This window comes from Bicyclus anynana, chromosome 12 (genome assembly GCF_947172395.1).
Source record: "Bicyclus anynana chromosome 12, ilBicAnyn1.1, whole genome shotgun sequence".
NCBI classification, from domain to species: Eukaryota; Metazoa; Arthropoda; class Insecta; order Lepidoptera; family Nymphalidae; genus Bicyclus; species Bicyclus anynana.
This window is the reverse complement of record NC_069094.1, coordinates 14,059,420-14,082,173: the sequence shown is the minus strand read 5'-3', so window position 1 is coordinate 14,082,173 and position 22,754 is coordinate 14,059,420. Positions and strand designations below refer to the sequence as shown.

Here is a 22,754-nt window from a genome sequence, read left to right as displayed (position 1 = left end):
ATATGATCAACGATCTAATGCGATTATAAAACTGACTCTATAGAGTCTATGTTAAATAGTTGTAATCGTGTTCGTCGGTTAAAGAGCTCCGTAAAAATACCTTTTTGTGTAATTGAATTGTGTAAAAAACGGGAAAAAACTTCTACTTTAGTATAAGATATATATAAAATCTAAGCTCGTTTTCCTCAGAAAATGACAGACAATTTTGTTCGTGACTATGAGTGCGATACAGGTCCTTCTATAATTGGTCTGAACTTTTGACGCATACCTTTTAATGATTGCTTACTTAAGTAGGTACGAACATGCATTCACTCATTTTCTTGCGGTCAAAGTCACGTGTAAATAAAGAAAAATAAAATGGGTAAAAAATATATGTTATTTCTAGTAAAAAGGTATGGCAGGACGCGGGAATATAATCCGAGTACCTGTTCGGACACCCGTGTGAACCTAACTCAAATAAACATATTAGTACACCACATCAAAAAGAAAACTTTTTATTTTTATACGTGAAACACATTAATTCCCTAGAATAAAAGCTTATTTTCTAGGAAAAACGAACCGTTATCAAATATTCTTCCCTGTAAAATTGTACAGACTTTTTATTAGGGAGAACTTACAAATTAAATGGGGCTAAATACACAAGCATAACTCACAATATAACACTAAATATCCAAGCATATATCCTACCCTACTAATATTATAAACGCCAACGTTTGTTACTCTTTTACGCCGCAACTACTGAACCGATTTGGCTAAAATTTGGAATGGAAATAGATTTTACTCTGGATTAGCACATATTTTTATAAAAATGAAGTCATTAAACTAAACTTATATTTATCCAGACCCATGGACTCGAACCCTGGATCTCACGATAGCTGAACAATTACTGTTCACTGTTCAGTTGCAATCTCCTCTCAGAAAGAGAGGAGCTACGCTAGTTATAGTCCACCACGCTGGCCCAATGCGGCTTGGCAGACTTCACACACGTAAAGAATTACAAAAATTCTCAGGTATGCAGGTTTCCTCACCATTTCTTAGAATGCATATAGGTACCTAACTGAAAAGCTGCATGCCCCAACCGGATTCGAACATAAACTAAACGCAACTAAACCATGAAACTTATGTAGAATTTATACCTAAATGCATCACATTTATAGTATAGCATAGTATTACTTACATTCAGGTCACAACCAAAACCTCTTTCATGTCGTCAACAAGTGTACCTACAGTCGTGAAAGTAGCAATTACTTGTTAAACCATTGCACCTGTCAACGATGATTGAGACCAAATTGGCACCTTGTGCTTGTTGAATTTTATTTTATGTATCCACGTAAATTGACACTTGTTATTTTGAGTCGAAAAGAGTAGTTTTGAGCGGTTTTATTAAACTAGCTAATTCTAATAAATCTTTTACGTCTAAAGTACAAAACCGATTTCAAAAACTCTTTCACTAAAGAAAAGTTACCTTTTCTTTAGTAAAGTTAGTAACATAGCCTATGTTACTTGATGAAAAGTAACTAGGCTATAATTTAAGGCTATGATTTATCCCTGTATTTCCACGGAAACGGAAACTATGCGATTAGATTGAAAACGGGGTTCGCACGCTAAACGTCTAAAAAGAGAAATGAAGGAAGGCAATGAGATAATTTTTCCATGCTAGATTTTATTACTTGAACTCGTCTCAAGAATCAGTATTGCTTAAACGCTTGCCCTCTACTTGCGAGAACATTAACGAGCTATAAAACTGGATAAGAAGCCGAGACTGTCACACCGATAAAATACATTTTTCTCAATAAATGGGATACAATTGGATACAAAAGCCATTATTGAAGTGACAACCTAATTCTGTTTTGTTTGGACCCCGAAAAATGAAGACGAAGTACCTATTGAGTAGGATATAATGTATCAGAATTGGATACCTTATAAGTGTCCTATTACTGTTCTTATATTAAGAAAATAGGGATATACAGGACTTTAATCATCTGTGGATTGAGCACCTTTCTATTGCAACGAGCTAAACATCTCTCTCGTATGTTTTATTTGACTTGGCTATTGTTAGTGGGAACATATAAGTCACATCTGATGAAGGAGCCATACAGTAGCTAAAGGAACTCCTAAACTAATCTAATATTAAACCCATAGTGTATGGGCTCAATTTTCTTGCCAAACACACTGGGTGCTATGGAATAAAATCAGAACGTTTCTATAAAAAGCTTGTTTCAATACATTTTTAATATAAATTTACGACAGTTGTTCAATAGTTTTAGATGTCAGTCAATCCTTCAAGTATTGAGATATGCATGAATGGAACTCCTTACTAATACTATAAGCAGAAATTCGAGTTTGTTATTTACTTTCAAACAAACAAATATACAAATATATTTATAATAAGTAAGTTTTAGAAGGATAGCTACTCTAGCTTGTGTGGATAACCATTAACATTATTTGCTAATTAATATTTTTGCAGTTAAGATACTAGAGTTGTACATTACAATAATTTAATTGCTTGATATCTGTCGAGACCTACCTACGAATTATAGATTATTAATCTGCCCAAATTTTAAACCGACTTCAAATAGGTCATCATGTTAGGATCTGATGATGGAATCCTGGAGAAAAAATTGTTTTCATTAAATATTTTTAAGCACTATAATTTAATAAAGGTTTGGAGTAAACCTGATCATAGAGCCAAAATACAGACGAGGGAACTCTTCAACGATTTACAGCAATTACCATGTGTTTTGGCTTGATTAATTTGTATCGATGAGAACTTCCCAGGTGAGTTGTGACTGTCATTAGCGGCCTGGTGATAAAGACCAAAATCAATAAAGGCAATTCCTTAAAAGTGTATAGTATAGTGGTTTACAGTACCTGCCTTTTAAGCTTACTTCATAAGCTTATTTCAATATTCATAAATTAATCAATATTTAGGAATTGTCGAATTTAAGGGGTGAGAAAATGGTAGGATGTTTATTTTGTGTATGAAAGTAAGTTTTTACCCTCTACTATCTATATATTTTACGCTAAAAACGAATAATAAAATTTTAATAAAAAAAAATACAACCGACTTCAAAACCTAAAAATTTATCCACTAAACTAAAAAGCGAAAAATAACATCATGAAATTATTATGTTCTACCTGCTAATCAGTTTGAAGACGGTGCTCAGCCGATGATGAAGATGAAGACCTAATAGGGATGATGACAGTTTTTTAAATTGTATATAAATTAAGAGTATGCTAATAGTGAAGCAATTTTGTAAAAGTAACAGGGTATCTGCGATCATTACTTTCGGAGCTACAGGGATTTAAAGGGTCAGATTTGCGGCGCTGCCGCGGATCCCTGAAAAACGCCCCATACAAAATGGCTCGAAAAAATGACGTCATAGGCAATGTAATGATCGTTAGATTTGTATGCGCGTTCAAACAAAATTACTAATATCTTTGTTATTTGTGCGTTTATCTTTATAGTTCATATATTAAAAAATGTCACATTTAATGCAAGGAAGCTAAAACTGTATGAATTTTCATCTAATTACGATAAAAAAATTTTAGTAGTTTTTGAAATTTTATAATCTCATTTATTTTGCAAATATCCAGACAATCTTTGCTTTTTATGTATAAATTAGTTAACATTGACCCTATTTAGCCGAATGTATCATAAAAATCAATATATTCAAACCTAGTCATCATCCCCATTCAAGCCGTGTAAGAATATATAAAAATTTTAGTTATGTCTTAAGATTCTTTCAGAAACGGATTTAATGAATACGACACCGGCTTAGCACCGTCTTCAAACTGATCAGCAATTAGAACGTAATAATATTATGATGTTATTTTTCGCTTTTTAGGTTAGTGGGTACGTTCTTAGGTTTTGAAATCGGTTGTATTTTTTTAATTAAAATTTTATACCTCCAGTAAGTTAGAAATTTATTATTTAATTACTGTTTAAAAATATAACAACCTTTTTTTACAAGCAGCCTTAAAGTCCAACCACTCAGACAGAGTGGGACTTATTTACAAACGTTGATCTTTTGACTTTTTTTAACAAGACATTGAGACCTCTTCAAAACATTCTTTACTCTTGAGACATTTCATTTAAGTACTTTCCCAAAAGTTATTTCACACGAAATTGACCCTTATTGCCTATAAAGAAATACGCGGCAATAAACAGTGAATTCTGTAATCAGACGCCGTACGATTAATTGTATGGAACTTTAGTCTTTATTGCCCATAAAATAGAAGGTAATTTGGCTTATGAGCTTTCTAGAAAACCCCGAACGTTAGGACATCCGTTTGGTAGTTTTGTCTAGCTATTGACGTAATACGATTTTGTAAAAGGACAAATCGACACGGATCTGTAAAAGGCTAGAGTTACGAAATGCTAGCGTAACATAATAACAGAGTTGTTCGTAAGTAAATAATAGATGATCTTTCTTTGAAACCTTTTTTGCCTCAGACCTTACTTTCCTGGTAGTACCTGCCTCGCTAGAGGTTACCCCTCTGTTAAAACTATTTGATCATGATCTAATGTGATCAAATATTGGATAAAAGCAGGCGTTACTTTTCGGAAGTTCATCATGAATATATAATAATTTATTTATTTTGCTATCATCCGCGAAAATCCGACGAACCCATGCGACATCACCCAGGTTTGACAAAATACTCTACGTACGTTTCACCCCGAAACCGGAGCATCCTCAGGAGATGTTGACTCTACAACGTGCAATTGCATTTGCAAATGGTATTAATGCATTTGCAAATTGCAGATAATAGCAAAATAAATAAATCATTATCTATTCATGATGAATTTCCGCAAAGTAACGCTGCTTCTATCCAATAAAATATCATTGTTTAGGACTATCAGCCAGCCCTATAACCAAGTTCAAAGTAGCATTTTTAAGGTTTATGATGGGATTTGCTGGGTACAGCTATAGCAAGGGAGTGTTATAGAGGTAGGAGACTATTCCTCCTCTCACCCATCGTCAAACGACTCTAATTTTTTATCAAAAATAAGGGAGTAAACCCTAAGGAGTGCAAATAATAAATGACTTCAATCAATCCCGGTTTATTTTCTCGTAAATGAATGTCTGCCACTTTTTTATAAAACGACTATTAATTTTCCTTTCCCTATCGTCTACAAAATGACTTCAGTTATAGAAATGTCCATGATGAACAGAAAAATAGTAAGACGTGAAAGATTTAAGGACCGGATTGGGAAAAAATAAACAAACAAATAAAAATGAGTATTTGTTACGAAGATTATTTTCGGAAATTTTAAAAATAACTTTAAGATAATAAAACGACCCCAGATTTATTATAATTAATTTATTATAAAAATCTGAAAATATTTTGATAGCTGACAAACAAGCATCTGTCTAAATACCTTTTTCCGCTCCATGTAAGCAAATTTTAATCTGAGCTCAGACTTGGCTCAGACTTTACCCTTCAGTGTAGACAAAGTCTTTGTTTGTGTTACTAGTTTAAATACCTTTCAAGTACCTAAAACAAGCATTAACCAAGAACAAAATGATGACCAGAGAGAAGAAATCGAATGTATATAGGTACTTTGAAAAATATTACCAACTAGCGGACCTAGACTTAGACCTCTTTAATCCAGCCCTTACAGTAGTATCGCTGTAAAAATGGAGCAACATCTCCCGTTTTCCCAACATTTCCCTTCACTGCTCAGCTCCTATTGATCGTAACGTGATAAAAAGTATACTATAACCTGCTCAGGGGTATAAAGAATAATTGTAACAAGTTTCGTTAAAATCCGTCGAGTAGTTTTTGTTTCTTTATCGAACATACAGACATACAGACAAAAATTTTACTAATTTCATTTATTGCATCAGTATCGATCGCTAATCACAATCCCAAGACAGTTATTTTGGAAATATATTTAATGTACAGAATTGACCTCTTCACAGATTATTATATCACTAATAAAATACAGTTAAGAAGTGTAATCTCAGGAGAAAAAAAAGCAAGTTGAATAAGAAAGACAGTCACAAAAGAATAATTAAGAAATACAATGGATGGAATCATATACGGCTCACTGCTGAGCTCGAGTCTCCTCTCAGAATGAGAGGGGTTAGGCCAATAGTCCACCACGCTGGCCCAATGCGGATTGGCAGACTTCACACACGCAGAGAATTAAGAAATTCTCTGGTGTGCAGGTTTCCTCACGATGTTTTCCTTCACCATTTGAGACACGTGATATTTAATTTCTTAAAATGCACACAACTGAAAAGTTGGAGGTACATGCCCGGACCGGATTCGAACCCACACCCTCCGGAATCGGAGTCAGAGGTCATATCCACTGGGCCAACACGGCTCAAGAAAAGAAATACAAATACAATAAATAAAATAAATTGAAAAAGAAATACAATAAATAAAATAAATTGTTTTTATTAATTAATTATGGTATTATCACACAGTGTTCTTTTTGACAATCTAACAAATCTAACCGAAATATATTTTTTTTAAATAAATTTAGATAAATATTTCTGTTATAAACATCTCCGTAAGTTTTTATTCTTGTATTCAGTACCTAACTACTAAGAAAATAATAATAGCGGTCATCGAACTCGATAGTATGGTGTTTCAAAACCTACAATTTCTTCGTTCCAATGACTGACTATCTCCCCTCTTATTCCGTCCTCAGTGGCGTAAAAGAGACAGCATGAAGAGAAATTAGCAAAGGCGTAACAGCGGTCTTAAATGCTTTCACACAACCGTGTCTAGTTATGCTCTGTGGTTAGAAATGATGTAACGTTATGTTTTTAAACAACGCTCTTCTATGAAGAAACACAGTACTAAATTAGATTGTGTCTTTAAAATAAAAGAAAATCCTTATTGTATTAGAAATGCGGAATATTGTGGCCATGGATGTTTCTCTTCTACGCAAAATATACTGGACGGATTTGAAGTTGAACACTGACAGTATCACATCCTACTAATATTATAAACGCGAAAGTTTGTATGGATGTTTGTTACTTACTCTTTAATGCCGCTACTACTGAAGCGATTTGGCTGAAATTTAGAATGGAAATCGATCTTACTCTGGATTAACACATAGGCTACTTTTTATCCCGGAAAATCCATGGTTCCCGAGGGATTTGTAAAAAACTAAATTCTACGCGGACGAAGTCGCGGACGTCCGTTAGTTAATATTATAAAGGCGAAAGTTTGTGTGTGTGTCTGAGAGAGATTGAGTCAGTGTGTGTATATTTGTCACTCTTTCAGTCCGAAACCTGGATTAACACGCAATTTTTATCCTGGAAAAATCCATGGTGCCCGCGGGATTTGTGAAAAACTGATTTTCGCACGGGCGAAGTCCTGGGGAACTATATAAAGATATGTAGATATAAAGTTTGTGGGGTAATTTATTAAATACCAAAAGTCAATTTAATATTTTTGTCTCATAATAATATATTTCAGACAATAGGCCTTTGTTCTGCCCACTTTCATACCTACTCAGCTAATGAGGTCTCTCAGAAGGGTATAATACAACATTGTCAAAGCCTTCGTAAATAAACGCTGTAATTGGTTGGACACAAACAAATTAACGGTCGAGTAGGCAATTTATAATGTTATATTTTACTTGAAGAATTCATGACTCTACTACAACCATCATTCCACCATTCTACAAAACGACGAAATGAATTTAATATCACCGACATCTGAAAATAGAATTCACAAGCGATTTTCCACGAGGCGCTTATATTAAAGCATAGCTCATTGGACCCATTCGGCCCCTGATCATCGTCGATCGGTCGATCGTCCACTCGTTGTCTATTTTTTATTATTTAAAATTCTTCTTATTTATTTAATATTTTGTATTACTTAAAGTTCTTTATTTGTACACCACAATTAGAAAACCAGCAAAACAGTAACATAATTAAAAAGAAGTACAATACAAAAGGCGGCCTTATCGCTTAGTAGCGATCTCTACCAGGCAACCTTAGGAACTTATATTAGGACATTAATTAATCTGTAGGTGGTGTCATCCACGAATGCTACATTTCAAACACTGAATGTCAGGAGGTTAGCTGGTAGACGCTGTGTTGTTAACCCCTAAACGTCACCGATGCATCGTGATACGCGGGAAACACTTGCAGACAGCGTGCGAACCAATCATAAATCGCGAGTGGGCACCGCAAGGCAAGTGTAGGAGTAACCGTTCCCACGTGTTCAGCCAAGGGTAAGTTGCTCTGGATTTGATGTAGTGAACCTACACCTAACCTACTTAATAGAAAGAACACTATGGGCGTGGTGCTGATCAGGTGCCGGGTGGGTTTAATGAGTTATGACCTTTTATCTGTCAGGTTACGCTTGCACGGTTCACGCCTGTTCGGTGTTTGGTATGTAGCCACGATTAAATGTTTCTTGGAATCGATTTATGGTATCACACATGAGTTATGTACCAATAGGTTTCCGGTTTTGTCATTATTGGCTTCATGTTTGAGTGGATTTCGCATTTGCCAGCGTATTACTCCGAATTTCGAACCAATGAATACAAATTAGAATTAAGAGCATGTGTAATAGCCAAGGAGGTGACCGAACTTTCGAGGTTCTGATTTCGTGTCATGATTCTGGAGTGATTCTTTTTAGTTTTATTCTTTGCGACGTTCGATTTACTCTTTGATGGAAGTGACAGCTCTCGTCTCATTCGCTGTTAAAACATTTGCGACGTAATCTTTTGACAAATTAGAACGTCTGAGACATCAAGTAAGATGGACCTGGCTGATTACCACTCACAAAGACTACTGGCAAAGACGTACCGCCAAGCAATTTAGCGTTCTGGTACGATGTTGCCCAGAAATTGACAGAGGTGTTGGATAAATAAGCTTTTGCCTCTTCCAAGTAAGCCCGCTTTCATCTTACAATGGAATTCATAGACGTTGTCGGGGCCCCCAGGGGATCCCGCTGAGTGTCATATTTAAACTCTATGCGTTTGAGAATTCGACACTCAGCGGGTGAATGGCCCCCTAGGGGTGCCCCTACAGAGACTATGAATTTCACTGTTATATTGCATTTGAGAGCGCAGTCAAGAGCTACTTTTCGTTGGATATTGAAAATTTTACTCATATATTGCAATTATTATTGGATAGTGATAATGCGACTTAATTGTAATGAAATATCAATTTCTTTAACGGCGAAGTAAAAAAAACCATGGTACCTGCAAATTTAAAAGTACACGTAATTTAAATCCAATATTCAGATGATGATTTTTTTTTATTCTGTACAAGTTAGCCCTTGATTACAATCTCACCTGATGGTAAGTGAGGATGCAATCCAAGATGGAAGCGAGCTAATTTGTAAGGAGGAAGATGAAAATCCACACCCCTTTCGGTTTCTACACGACATCGTACCGGTACGCTAAATCGCTTGGCGGTACATCTTTGTCGGCAGGGTGGTAACTAGCCACGGCCGAAGCCACCCAACAACCAGACCTGGACCAATTAAGAAAACCTCAATCGGCCCAGCCGGGGATCGAACCCAGGACCTCCGTCATTAAATCCACCGCGCATACCACTGCGCCACGGAGGCCGATGAAATTCGTTCAATGATGTACCTATTGCCGGCATCTCTTTAACTATAATTAATAAATACGATGTAAATAAATGAGATTTACTAAGCTCGAGTTGAACACAATAAGATGATTTTGCAAAGGGACAGATTGCTCAGACAGTTGCTCTACACAAAAGAAAACGTGCTAATCCAGCTTGAAATTTTGACACTAACTATGAGAATTAATCTCTTGTTTGCTTTTGAAATATGAAACCTCTGAAATGCGAACGTGACCGCTTTCTCTGACCACATAAAGCCATCGTCCTCATCTCTAATTATGTGTAACTAAGTATCCCTGGCGAAGAATGGAATTTAGATGAAGGTAAGCCGTCCCAAAGAAAAGGAAATTCATATAGCATGATATAAACTCTGGTTTCTCATACATCTAGAATATGCATGGATTTTTAAAGGTAACCCGACGGCTTACATGAAGTCTTCGCCGCTGAATTCCCTAGTGCTGACCATAGCAGATATATAGGTCATTCGTCCTCATTAATAAATGATCAAACGAACTTACGATGAGTTCTATCTTGATAGTCCGCCCATTGTCGGCGAAGAGATTTAATATTTTCCATTTTTAAGTACCTAGACAATTCAGTGGCGAAGGATGGAATTTAGATGAAGGTAAGCCGTCCCAAAGAAAAGGACATTCAAACACCATGATACAAACTCTATTTTCACATATATCTAGATACAGTACAACAATTTTACATTACGATAACGTACAAATGCGAAATGACGTACATTACGATATTGAAATTGGTGAAATAAGAGACTCTTTGCGAACAAATGTGAAAAATAAATTATTTGTTACGCACCCTAAGACAACAACTGCAACAGCGTGGGTTAAAACTCCAATATGCCTTTTCCTATATGAAGAGTGTAAGTATGACTGGCTTGTTTTATTAGTTTCCTTGTTTTTTTTTTGCTATTTATTGTTTAGTTTTTTCTTTTATTTTTTGATTATATAGTTTTAGATATTTTTGCTTTTAATTAGGATACATTACATTTATAATTAAGTTGTAAAATATAAGTATTTTTAACCGACTTCAAAAAGGAGGAGGTTCTCAATTCGGTCGGTATTTTTTTTACTTTCTTTATGTATGTACACCGATTACTCAAAGACGCCTGGACCGATTTCAAAAAATATTTTTTTGCTTGAAACGGTATAGTCCCCATTTAGTTCTATTGCTATCATGTCAAGATCTGATAATGGAATCCTGGAGAAATTGAGGGGAACTTTCGAATATTATATAGGTGTCTAGTGTGTTCGTATACTTTTCCATTTAATACTTTTAAGCACTACAATTTCATGAAGGTTTAAAATTTATTTGATGAAGGAGCCATAAAACAGACGAGGGAACTCCTCGGCGATTTACAGCAGTTACCTTGTGTTTGGGCTTGAATAATTTGTATTAATGAGAACTTTTCACATAGATAGGTTGTGACTGTCATTTAGGGGTTTTATGATGAAGACCAAGGACGATTAAGGGAACTCCTTAACAGTTTACAGTAACTACCTTGTGTTTGGTCTTGATTAATTTGTATTGCTGAGAACTTTCGACCTAGATGTTTCCTAGAAGTTGATTTTTTTGTATGTGTAAAAATATGTAAAAGTCAAACTTAATAAATAAATAAATAAAAGATGAGTACTTACTAAATTAAAAATTGACTGAGTATAAAAATGATGATTACCTACACTTGAACATATATGAATGTATCGTGTATATAAGTAATAATTTGGAAATCAATCTTAATTTTTCCTACATTGCACAGATATTATACATCTAAAATACTAAAACACATCGTTTCGCTTGAATTAATGATAACAGATTCCACCAGTCTTTAGGAGACAGTAGGTAGTACGATTTCGAAACAAATTCCAAAAAACTTAAAGAATTCCATGAATATTAATGCACGGAGAAGAAATACCGAGCCACAGTAGTATGCAGACATTATATTAATTACATAGCACCTACATTCATAAGCCGCGTTCACACCAAGCGTTTTTTGTCACAGATCGGAATCGCAAAGCTAATACATCGAATACAAACGATTGTTATATATCGACAAAAGTAAATGAATGCATTGTAAGTTTAGTGAAAATTGAATATAGTGGAATACTTTAAAAAATATATCTAATATGACATAGCTCAACGAGTTGCGAAGCTGAAGTGGCAATGGGCGGGGCACATAGTTCGAAGAGCCGATGGACGTTGGGGTCCCAAAGTGCTGGAATGGCGACCCCGCACTAATAAGCGCAGTGTTGGTCGACCCCCCACCAGGTGGACTGACGACATCAAGGGAGTCGCAGGGCTTCGCTGGATGCAGGTGGCTCAGTATCGTGATGTTTGGAAGCCCCTACAAAAGGCCTATGTCCTGCAGTGGACGTCGGACGTCGACCATCGGCTGATATGATGATGATGATGATCTAAAATGATTTTTTAAAATTTTTATATTGGGCTAGGGCAGTTGCCGCAAATGGTCATATTCGTCCAACCAACTTAGGATATCTGTGTAAATCTTGAAACTTTGTCTAGAGCTATAACAATTCAGCTTTTAAATTAACATTATAGTTGTTTATCCGTAATGCTAATACTGATTAAAAGTAGCAGGAGAGGAAGTATGGAGCTTAAACCCACCTCTCCTTTAATGACAGAGGCTTGGCCCTGTGGGTCGTTAATAAAAGTTAGTAAGGATGTCTACAAAGATCATTATAAGTTGCGTGTGAATCGACACGCCTGATGTAGACACGGCTACATAATAATGAGTCAAGACCTATGTTAATCTCATTAGTAAGTAACTCGCAAACTAATTTACACTTCATTGCTCTGTGAATATCCGTGGAATGTGCCCCATGCACGGTTCAGTGGGAACTTCGGTGAAGCTTGACTTTGCTTATACATGATTTTATTATAGTTTAATTAAAAAAATGAAAGGCTCTGGCTTTCAAACGTAATTATTTATACTCTACTTTCCTAGCAAAATATGCAAAAGAAAATATTAGCTTTCAAACATCTAAACTGATATTATAAAAAGTAGATTAGGTTTTTTGTTTGTTTGTTATGGGCTTCGAAACTACTGGTTTTTTAAATTCTTTTACCGATGGAAAGCGAAATTATCACAGAGTGTCTCTCAGGCAGTCGGGCTACCCATAACTATGAAGTTATTAAGTTATCCTTATCAATTATAACCATCAATCTACCGTACAGTTTTTTAGAATAAATTCCACTCCATTGCTATAATCTATGATATATAATCTATCTCCAATCCAAATTTAACCTAAATCGATTCAGCGATTGCGGCGTGAAAGAGTAACAAATACACAAACACACTTTCGCCTATTAGTGCTCATTCATTCATTAACAATCCATATTCGGCTCACTACTGAGCACGAGCCTCCTCTTAGAATGAGAGGGGTTAGGCCAATAGTCTACCACGCTGGCTCAATGCTGATTGGCAGAATTAGGTTTCCTCATGATGTTTTTCCTTCACCATTTGAGACATGCGATATTCAATTTCTTAAAATGCATATAACTGAAAAGTTGGAAGTGCCTGTCCCGGACCGGATTCGAATCCACGTCCTCTGGAATTGGAGGCAGAGGTCATATCCACTGGGCTATCACGGCGGTTGTTATATTAGTGTGATTAAACGTATACCTACAGCTGAATTGTACATAACATTAAATACGGGCGTGCTAATGACTTATTTACTACTCGCAGTTCCGGATACAAATTTAACGCCTCCACGGACTAATCACTGGTAATTCGACAAAGCCTCCAACCAAACTTCGATAACTAATCAGCAATCAATAAACTACAAATCTCTGTAAACAATATTAATAAATATCATTATCATTATCATCATCATATCAGCCGATGGACGTCCACTGCAGGACATAGGCCTTTTGTAGAGACTTCCAAACATCACGATACTGAGCCGCCTGCATCCAGCGAATCCCTGCGCGTCGCTTGATGTCGTCAGTCCACCTGGTGGGGGGTCGGCCAACACTGCGCTTACTAGTGCGGGGTCGCCATTGCAGCACTTTGGGACCCCAACCTCCATCGGTTCTTCGTACTATGTAAAATATAAATAGCATTATGTTTATAGTTAACAAAGGTAAACAAGCACAAAAGTTAATATTCCCAAGGCGAACTACTGTTGATCCAAGCCAAGTCTTAAGTCACTCTAGCTGTGCTAGTAACACGGATTACAGATTATCGCATACTAGCCGACTCCCCGCGGTTTCGCCCTCATAGTTCCTGTTCCCGTGAGAAAACGGAGATTAATATTGTGTGACACTCAGAAATAATGTGGCTTCCTAGTGTTAAAAGAATTTTCCAAATCGGCTTAGTAGATCCAGAGATAACCCACTATAATGCTACAAACTTTACCTCTTTATAATATTAGTATAGATTAAAACCAAAGATAGAAGAAAAGAGGTTGATAGGTTATACGTGGACCGCAAGTGGTACGTTAAAACTATGCTAATTAGCAAACCTGAGCTCAGTCTCAGAGAGCCTTGTGTGCCAGTTGTAAACATCGAATGTGGTTTATGTAACCTATCTACCTTTTCTTCGTCTCAAACGGTGAAGGAAAACATCGTAAAGAAACCTGAATACCAGAGAATTTTCCTAATTCTCTGCGTGTGTGAAGTCTGCGAATCCGCATTGGGCCAGCGTGGTGGACTATTGGCTTAACCCCTCTCATTCTGAGAGGAGACTCAAGCTCAGCAGTGAGCCGAATATGGGTTGATATCGACGAGTCTACGATACGATTTGAAGGTTCCCCTCAATTTCTCCAGGTTTCCATCATCAGATCCTGACTTGGTGAATATAAGACCACATGGGGAGTATACCCTTTAAAACAGTTCAGGCGTCTTCGAATAATCGATGTACATACATAAAAAAGCATTCAAATTGAGAACCTCATCCTTTTTGAAGTCGGTTAATAAGAAAGACGTACTAAGAGTATTTTCTAATTTTTTCTAGCCTTATGACTGGTAGAAGTTTCTGCGCTCGTAATTGTGAAAAAATATATAAAAAATATGTACAGGAAATTGTAGAAAAATAAAGTTCAAGGTTTTCAATATCAGCGTAAACATTGTCTGTTTGTCGATATAAAAGTAAGTAAAGTATGTAAGAGTGTGCCTTAGGAACATTCTACTCAATTTCGTAAGTCTTTCTCTATTCTAAAAACGTATTCTGATAGCGTTTTATCTCTATGATGGCGAATCGGACATCTCTAGTCCGATTCGCCATGAATATCACGCATTTTGGTCATGAATTTAGGTTAAAATGATAACGTTTATAGGGCTTAATTTTTTTATAAAACCTAAAGGATGGTAAAGTTGACTTATAAATCTGTTTAATAATTTTACTAATGGTCTCCCCAGACATATGAGGGTCAGGGCTCTATTGGCATTAAGCCACAGACGGAGAAAAAAGTGTAAACGATCTCACACACTCATCTTTCACAGGATGTGAAGGGAATCGATCTATCAATGTTTGACCTTGCTTAATTAAAAGGCTTATGACTAACATGCCTACAAGGATAATACATGATTTAGTTTCTTATTATTTTTTTTATGTTTAGGTTAACGTCGTCCTTCTCTTTTAAGAAGACACATTGTCACTCAGTGGATGATAAAAGCTATAATTAGATTGTGTTCAAATCAAGAGTGAAGAGATTCTTAGAAAAACCAGAGTTACTGATATTGCTCAACGAATTGCAAAGATGAAGTGACGATAGACAGGGCACATATTTAATCCCAAAAGTTGAAGGACATCACAAAAGCTACCCTATGCCAGGAAGGCGCAGCTTCGGTCGACATTCCACAAGGTACAGGGAGTCATTGGCTTCAGTCTTCGTGAGTTCGGAAGTCCATACAAGAAATTTTCTTTTTCACCTTCAGCAGTCCATCGGCTGACAATGATGATGAGATTTTAGATAGAGTGCGCGACGCAATTACGTGGCAAACGTTAGTGGTCTCTTTTACCCGCCAAGAGATAGATAGAGATAGGCGACAGGCGGCACTTTTGATTAGTTCCGACTTTGGCTACTCACAAACTTATCTTGCCTGCACTATACTAGCATAGGATTAAATCAATTGAAAAATTATTAAGCTGGTCCATAGGGCCTAAGTTAAACAAACAAACGGTAACCTGTTTACGAAATGCAATACAGATACCCAGTGTAATAGATCGATTCTAGATAGGCGCTCGTTCGTTTTGATCCCAGCATTCGTTATGACCTGCCATGGTATCCACCATTCAATGTCAATCAGATCTGTTGACGATATCACATTATACCGGCGAAGTTCGAATAAAGTTTTTTTAGGTGTTGAAAGTTAAGTTTAACTGTTATCGTGATATTTCTGAAGATCATTTATTAAATGTCACATTTACAATTTTTAACCGCCGACCCAAAAAGAGGGATGTTATAAATTTGATGTCTCTGTCTGTCTGTCAGTCTGTCTGTGGTACCATAGTTTCCGAACGAATGAAGCGATTTTTTGTATGTGCGAGAGTTCTTCGATATGTTTGATGAAAATCGGTTGAGTTGTTTAAAAGTTCCGGGGGTTGAAAGTGGGGAAGAAAAACCGAATGTCTTTAAATAGTCGAGTAGGATCTCAAATGAAAGTTTACTGAAAGTTGATGACTTGATCGAGAGTGTAATTATTAAATGCATGACCTTCGGGGGCTTTTAAAAATATTCCGTTTTATTTTATATTGACTATTTATAATTTTTTCTAAGGAATTTTAACATGACCAATAATTCCATGTCTCACAATCACAATCACAATTGTATGTTTTGAGTGAATATTTTTTTTAGTGAATGAAAGGGTCAATCATATTTAAATAATTTTGAAATTTTAACTCAGATACCTACTTAATTGTTTTTGCTCATTTGGCAGCATCGGACTGTTTATCTAGCGTTTATATTTATTCCCTTTAATTATCCTAGTGGTTAAGTATTTGTATTGCCTTTACAAACCACATCAAAGTAACACAAATGATAATTAATGAGCTATTTTCGAGGCCGTATTTTACCCGTGCTTATAAACTATGCTCATTATTACATCGCTTTGGGCGAACAATATGTTTCACCAGTAACAACAATACCTCACCTTCAGAGCTAAAGCGCGATTGGTGTGTGATTTAAGGTTTATTAGAAAACTTTCCAGTAATAATGGCTTTACACACTATTATAAGTAATCGTGAATAGCACACATAGTAGGGGAGCCAGGGTTGCTAAATTTGCAGTTACTAAACCGTCATAGGAACCGATTGGATTTGGTAGATTAGATGATAGGAAATATAAATGGTTAAATACTTTTTCGCTTTAAGCGGTGGGATAAAAAATTTCTATTTTACTTAGACTTTAAAGGCAAAAATGAAATTGTCAAAAATTATTAGCGATTATTTTGGAGATTATTTCCATCAGAATAAGTAAAAAATTAACCGCGCTCATGGTTCGAGAACTGAAATATATATTATATGGGTTTTATTTTGTAACTTTGAAACCCTCCCATTTCATTACATTACGCTCAAATCGTTAGATTTTCGAAATGCACCCTCTAAGCTATATAATGAACCTACTTTATTCTTACCTGACGTGTTGGTTGAGTATTTTCGAAGTTATTTTTCTTGTTAGTTGCCGTAAAGGTACCCCCACCAATATTAATGCTCATACTTGGTGTAGGTACTCAACAACGTGCAAGGTGTAGTCTCTCATGTTCATCTGCCGCGCTCGAGTAAATGCGAATATCCCCTCTTCGGCTCTCCTACTATAGAGTTCTTTGTTACACAGCTCATATGGTGGTACAAAGCCACTAGCCAAAGTCACTATTTTAAATTTAAACATAAATATATATTTTAGCAATAAAATAAAAAAAATAAAATTCACGTACTTTAAGACTGTAAAACCTTACATAATTCAATGGCAGTCACGGCAGATATTCAGTACTAGCTGACGCCGCGCGCATTCGGTTCCGTTCCTGTAGTAGTACAGAAATAATATAGAGCCTATAGCCTTCCTCAATAAATGGTCTATCTAACACTGAAAGAATTTTTCAAATCGGACTCTTCAGCTTTATAATATTATAGTATACATTCTTTTTAAACGTAGGCGTCCACAAATACGCGTCATACACCATGCGTATGCGTATCAAACGGATTTTAGTTGTATAGAAAGTGCGTCCACTGATCCACATCGTACGAATTTTATCTACCGTAAAATTAAAAATCCGTTTGATGCGATGCAATCTTGATACGTATATATATATTAAGATTCAGCTACGGAACCCTTATATATGATCGTGTTGGGATGCTTAACTTGCGCGGGCACATGCGGTGGTCACTGACTCGCCGGTAGCGTCATCGACACGGCATTCGACCGCGCATTCACGAATTATATCTAAGCCAAAAACAAGTAGGTAAATGTGATCAGGTACGGTTAGAATGGTTACTATATCTTAATAGATCTCTTAATAGATATCTTAAGATATCTATCCATCTGGATATCTTTAACTAATAGTTTTAATTTCAGATTGATCTTGTAATATAACTACTTTATCATTCTCATATATTATCGGCCTATGACAAATCTTTGTATATGGATCTCAAACTCATCGATCTGCTTCTATGCATGTCGGCGGGATACAAAAAGAAACTTATACTTAAAAATACTTACCTTTACTTAATTGTATTTTGAGTTAATGTGACAGGATACCTAACTGTCCACGTACATGCATAAATAGGATTTGATACCTAAGTATTTCCAAAACAACTTATCTATTTGATGTAAGTAACAAGTTAAGAACAAACTTAACTCTTTAGTTTTTGAACAAATTTTCTTGAACCGCAAAAATGGACAAATTCGTAACCTCTCGTAGGTGTATGAGTAAGTTATATAAATTTTATGATCGTTCATATGGTTATGGTTTTATGCTAACATCTGTGTAATTTATTTTTTTAGGAACTTAGCGTGATTAAATGTCGGCCAGTTAAGGCAACCACTGACGATCAATCTCACATGCCTGCAGCGCTAACGGCTTGACAGCCAATAAAATTAGCGCTGCAGACATGTGGGTTTATCGGGCGGTGAGTGGTTAGCATTAGAAAATACATAAAAATAAAACTCATTAGGTTAAGTGAAATGATTTTTAAGCGTGAGAACAAAAGAGTGAACGCCTGGGCCTTTATCATCGGTTAGAGGTCTTTTCATCGTTATATCGCTTCACACAATCTACTTGATGGTTTCGGGCACTCCAGCGCCTCTTATCAAAGTGACGCTCTGGTGCCCGAGGGACCGAAAGCAATTTTAAATCGTTTTCACAGTAAGTTGATTGCACATTACGTCTGTATTCGCAGGAACCGATAAGAGCTACGAGTGTAATAGTCTTATAGCACTTGCTCGGAAAAGTTACTTTTGCTCGGCCATTATCAGTGTGCAAAAGTAGTTTTTACCGCCTAGGTGGGAAAAATAACTATACATAATTTAAAATGTGGAAGTTCATTTACTGCATTTTATAAAATTGATCGTTATGAATAATTATTTTTTAAATAATAATGGACAAAAATAATGCAATTTACAAATTCTTTATGAGAAAGCTTACAGAGAGAATAAACAGGCTCTATGGTGATCAACTATTACTCATACTCGAAATGTAGAGAATACAAAAAGAACTTAAATACTAATATGATTAAAAATTATTATTTTTTGGTATAATATTTGAGAACTAAAACTCATAAAACATAAATGATAGAAATACAAAATGTGTGATGCAGATATAAATTTAATATATTATACAGAGTTACTAGTTAATTGATGTGTAGTTCTAGTTTTTCTTTTAATGTTCAATCAACTTTTGCATTTGTCAGCTAAGCTTTTGCCCAATTGTACTCTCGTCACAGAATACATATATTGTGTACAAGTCTTAGACCATTAATAACAAGTACACTCGTCAACAATTTATTTACAGTGTTACCAAAGTATGAGGCCGTCTATTGTACATTTATTCATTGTACATTTTATGAAAATAGTTTTGTGGGTTTCGAACCATACTGAAAAGCTAAAGTTGTTTTGAATAGAGGTCGGAATGCTTTGCCAATACTTTATAATTCAACCTCATATATGTAGGCCGAAATACCAACAAATATTTTGATCTGTCTAAAGCAAATAACAGTTTATTTGCAACTAGCAGACGCCCCTAGTTTGGTCTTTATTATCAACTTAATAAAATAAACAACAAACCAATTGACAAAATGTCATCTACATACTATGATACAAAATACAAATGTCATCCGGTGCTTACTGGTGGATATATATAATATGTAGATGAAATTTTGTCAATTAATTTGTTGTTTTATCTTGTAAGAGTAAGAACGTTCTTTTAATCAAACTCTATTGAAACGTAACTCTCAAAAAAATATCTGTAAATTGTCTGAATATTTTATTTTTCAATCGCTTTTCTACAGTGGAAAGTTACCGTTTCCAGCCCGTTGTTCAGATCAACTCAAGCAAATTCCGAACACTGAATGATAAAATACTTTCTTATTCCAGTATTAAATAAATACCCATGAAGGTAGGTACGGCAAAGTTAAACATAATATTTTTATCAAAGATCGCCCCTTAATAGAGAGACTTACCTAATAGGTAGGTTGAAGGTAATAGAAAACGCCCCTAATTAAAAAAAACTCTAAAACTACCTAATCAACTTTTACTTGACTAGTTTAATAATATGAATGACTCACGATCGAACCAAATTTACTCGTAAACACGTGGGTTGGCAAGGAAGTAAAATAGCACCTCAGTCTCTGATTAAGTTTTAACAAGAAATCAATATTATATAATGAATAAATCAAATCACCTCAAATCACCCAATTGCACGTTGTAGAGTCAACATCTCCTGAGGATGCTCCGGTTTCGGGGTTAAACGTACGTAGAGAGTATTTTGTCGGACCTGGGTGACGTTGTCGCATGGGTTCGTCGGCTTTTCGCGGTTGATAGCAAAATAAATAAATCATTATATAATCATGATGAACTTCCGCAAAGTAACGCCTGCTTCTATCCAATATTTAAAAGTAATCTCTTGTCAGTAAATTAAATAACAATTAAATTATCGTTCGATTGCTATTTTACATAAAATACTTGACATTCATTGATCTGTGGCACGTAAGTTTAATAATTATTAACTGCTTTATTTATCTAATATAACACATCACAACCTGATTTAATGGTTCACTTCAGAACACACTTACTTGATCTATAAAATGAGTTACCTAATGTAATTTATTTTATGTGCAATTTAATTGAATTCGCAATAGTAATGAATTCGCTTATTTCAAACTATTACGACCATAGCGAGAGAAAATTTAACGTTACTTCATGTAAACTTGTGTTTTCCCCAATACGACATCAACCTGCTAATTCTTGGAGCGAATCGAGTAGAGTCCATTTGAATGCTTGTTAACTTTGAACCTTACATCAAGTTACATAAGGTTGTAATTAAATTGTTGGTTTGTTGCAGTGGTGGGGTTTGATGACATTGTCAAGTTAAGTGAGCAGTCAGTATGAGACGAGCGCGTGCGCAGGTCGACGCCATTTTGTTTATTTCGTATTTCGAAGCGTTAAACCTTTTTTACGTTTGGCTTTCGGTATTCGGTATTACCGGTTATGTTGACAAGGTTATACGGAAACAAGATATTGTCGGGCAAATCCGTGTGCTTTAAGTACCTTGAAAAAATAATGTATCACTAAATGCATACCGTGACAGTGGTGTTTTAGTAATAAAAATGAGATTATTTGGATTACCATTTAAATAGCGGTAAGTGAATATTTTTAAATCTGTAATGTTAAAAGATTTTCTACATAATCATTTATATTATCATTAAGATTTTACAAACTGTTTAAGAATAAAATAACAAGAGTTTCATCACATTTAATAATACATTGTACGGCTGTAATGGAAAGTAAATACAATTTAAGTATTAGACAACGACATAAAATTAGCTACCAAGTGTTTTTTTGCACAATTCTTACAATAGCGTTTATAAGCAATTCTTTATTGAAACTACAAAGTAATTCTAAAGGTAAATTCAACAAGTTTGAATTAAAAATAACAAGTAAAAGAATTGAAAGTTGAATAAAATAACAAAAGATAGGGTGTCGAACTCTATCAAAAATTTGTTAAGTCACCTTTTAAAGAAAAGTACTTAATATAAATAAATCTATTTAGATACAAAGAAACTGTAAAATGTCTAACACAAAAACTATTTACAAGAAACGTTAGCGAAACAAATGGCATACACCTGATCAAAGTCGATAAATGGAATAATAATCGCGGACAAGAAGAAATTACATGCAAATACTGACATTAATCCAATTGGCGATGTATAGAGTGTCAATACGAGATGACCACATGTCGTGTTGAATTAAATTCAATATGTCGATACCATAAAACTTTCTATTGATTAATGAATGGAAGTTGAACGCGGCGACTTTCCACTACGTACACTTTCTCTAGACTTGTTACGTCATTGCTCATGAGTTCGGTAAATTACAGCTACCACGAAAAATGCTTCTCACAAAAAACGTTATTTGGTGGGTACATAATTAACCGATATTTGGCTCACCATTGAGCACGAGTCTCCTCTCAGAAAGGGCAGACTTCACACACGTATAGATAATTATGAAAATTGACAGATATGCAGGTTTCCTTACGATGTTTTTCGTTCACCGTTTGAGACGAGTGATATTTATTTTCTTAAAATGCACATAACTGAATAGTTGGAGGTGCATGCCCCGGATCGGATTCGAATCTACGCCCTCCGAACTCACTCAACTCAGAACGAAACTCTCTGAAGGCAGAGTTTTTTTTTATCCTTTACAAGTTAGCTCTTGACTACAATCTCATTTGATGGTATATTGTCAGGTATTGGTATTGATAAACAGATATAGTTTAGGTACTCCTAATAGCATGCAAAGATATACAAAACCTGTTTTTTTTTTAAATAAGCAAGTTAGGCTAAGTAAAGTCTCCTACCTTGGAATAACAGCATGTAAATCCGTTAAATATATGACTTAACAATTATTTTGTTTACGCTTTAAATGGTTTTGAAATGCGTAAATGAGTTGGGACTCCATCTTAGGGAAAAAACGTAACGTCGTCCTTTTA

At 35.3% G+C, this 22,754-nt stretch overlaps 1 protein-coding gene across 3 annotated transcripts in view; it reads left to right on the top strand.

Moving 5' to 3' along the window:
* The window catches only part of LOC112050625 (tyrosine kinase receptor Cad96Ca), a 99,678-nt gene that overhangs the window by 11,502 nt on the left and 65,422 nt on the right, over positions 1-22,754 (top strand). The window contains exon 1 of one of the 3 annotated variants that reach the window (XM_024088927.2): positions 21,142-21,404. The exons of the other annotated variants lie outside the window; for them this stretch is intronic. The gene's annotated coding sequence lies outside the window, so the exon portion shown is untranslated. Of the gene's footprint in view, positions 1-21,141; positions 21,405-22,754 lie in introns of those variants that run through there. 3 annotated transcript variants of the gene reach the window in all.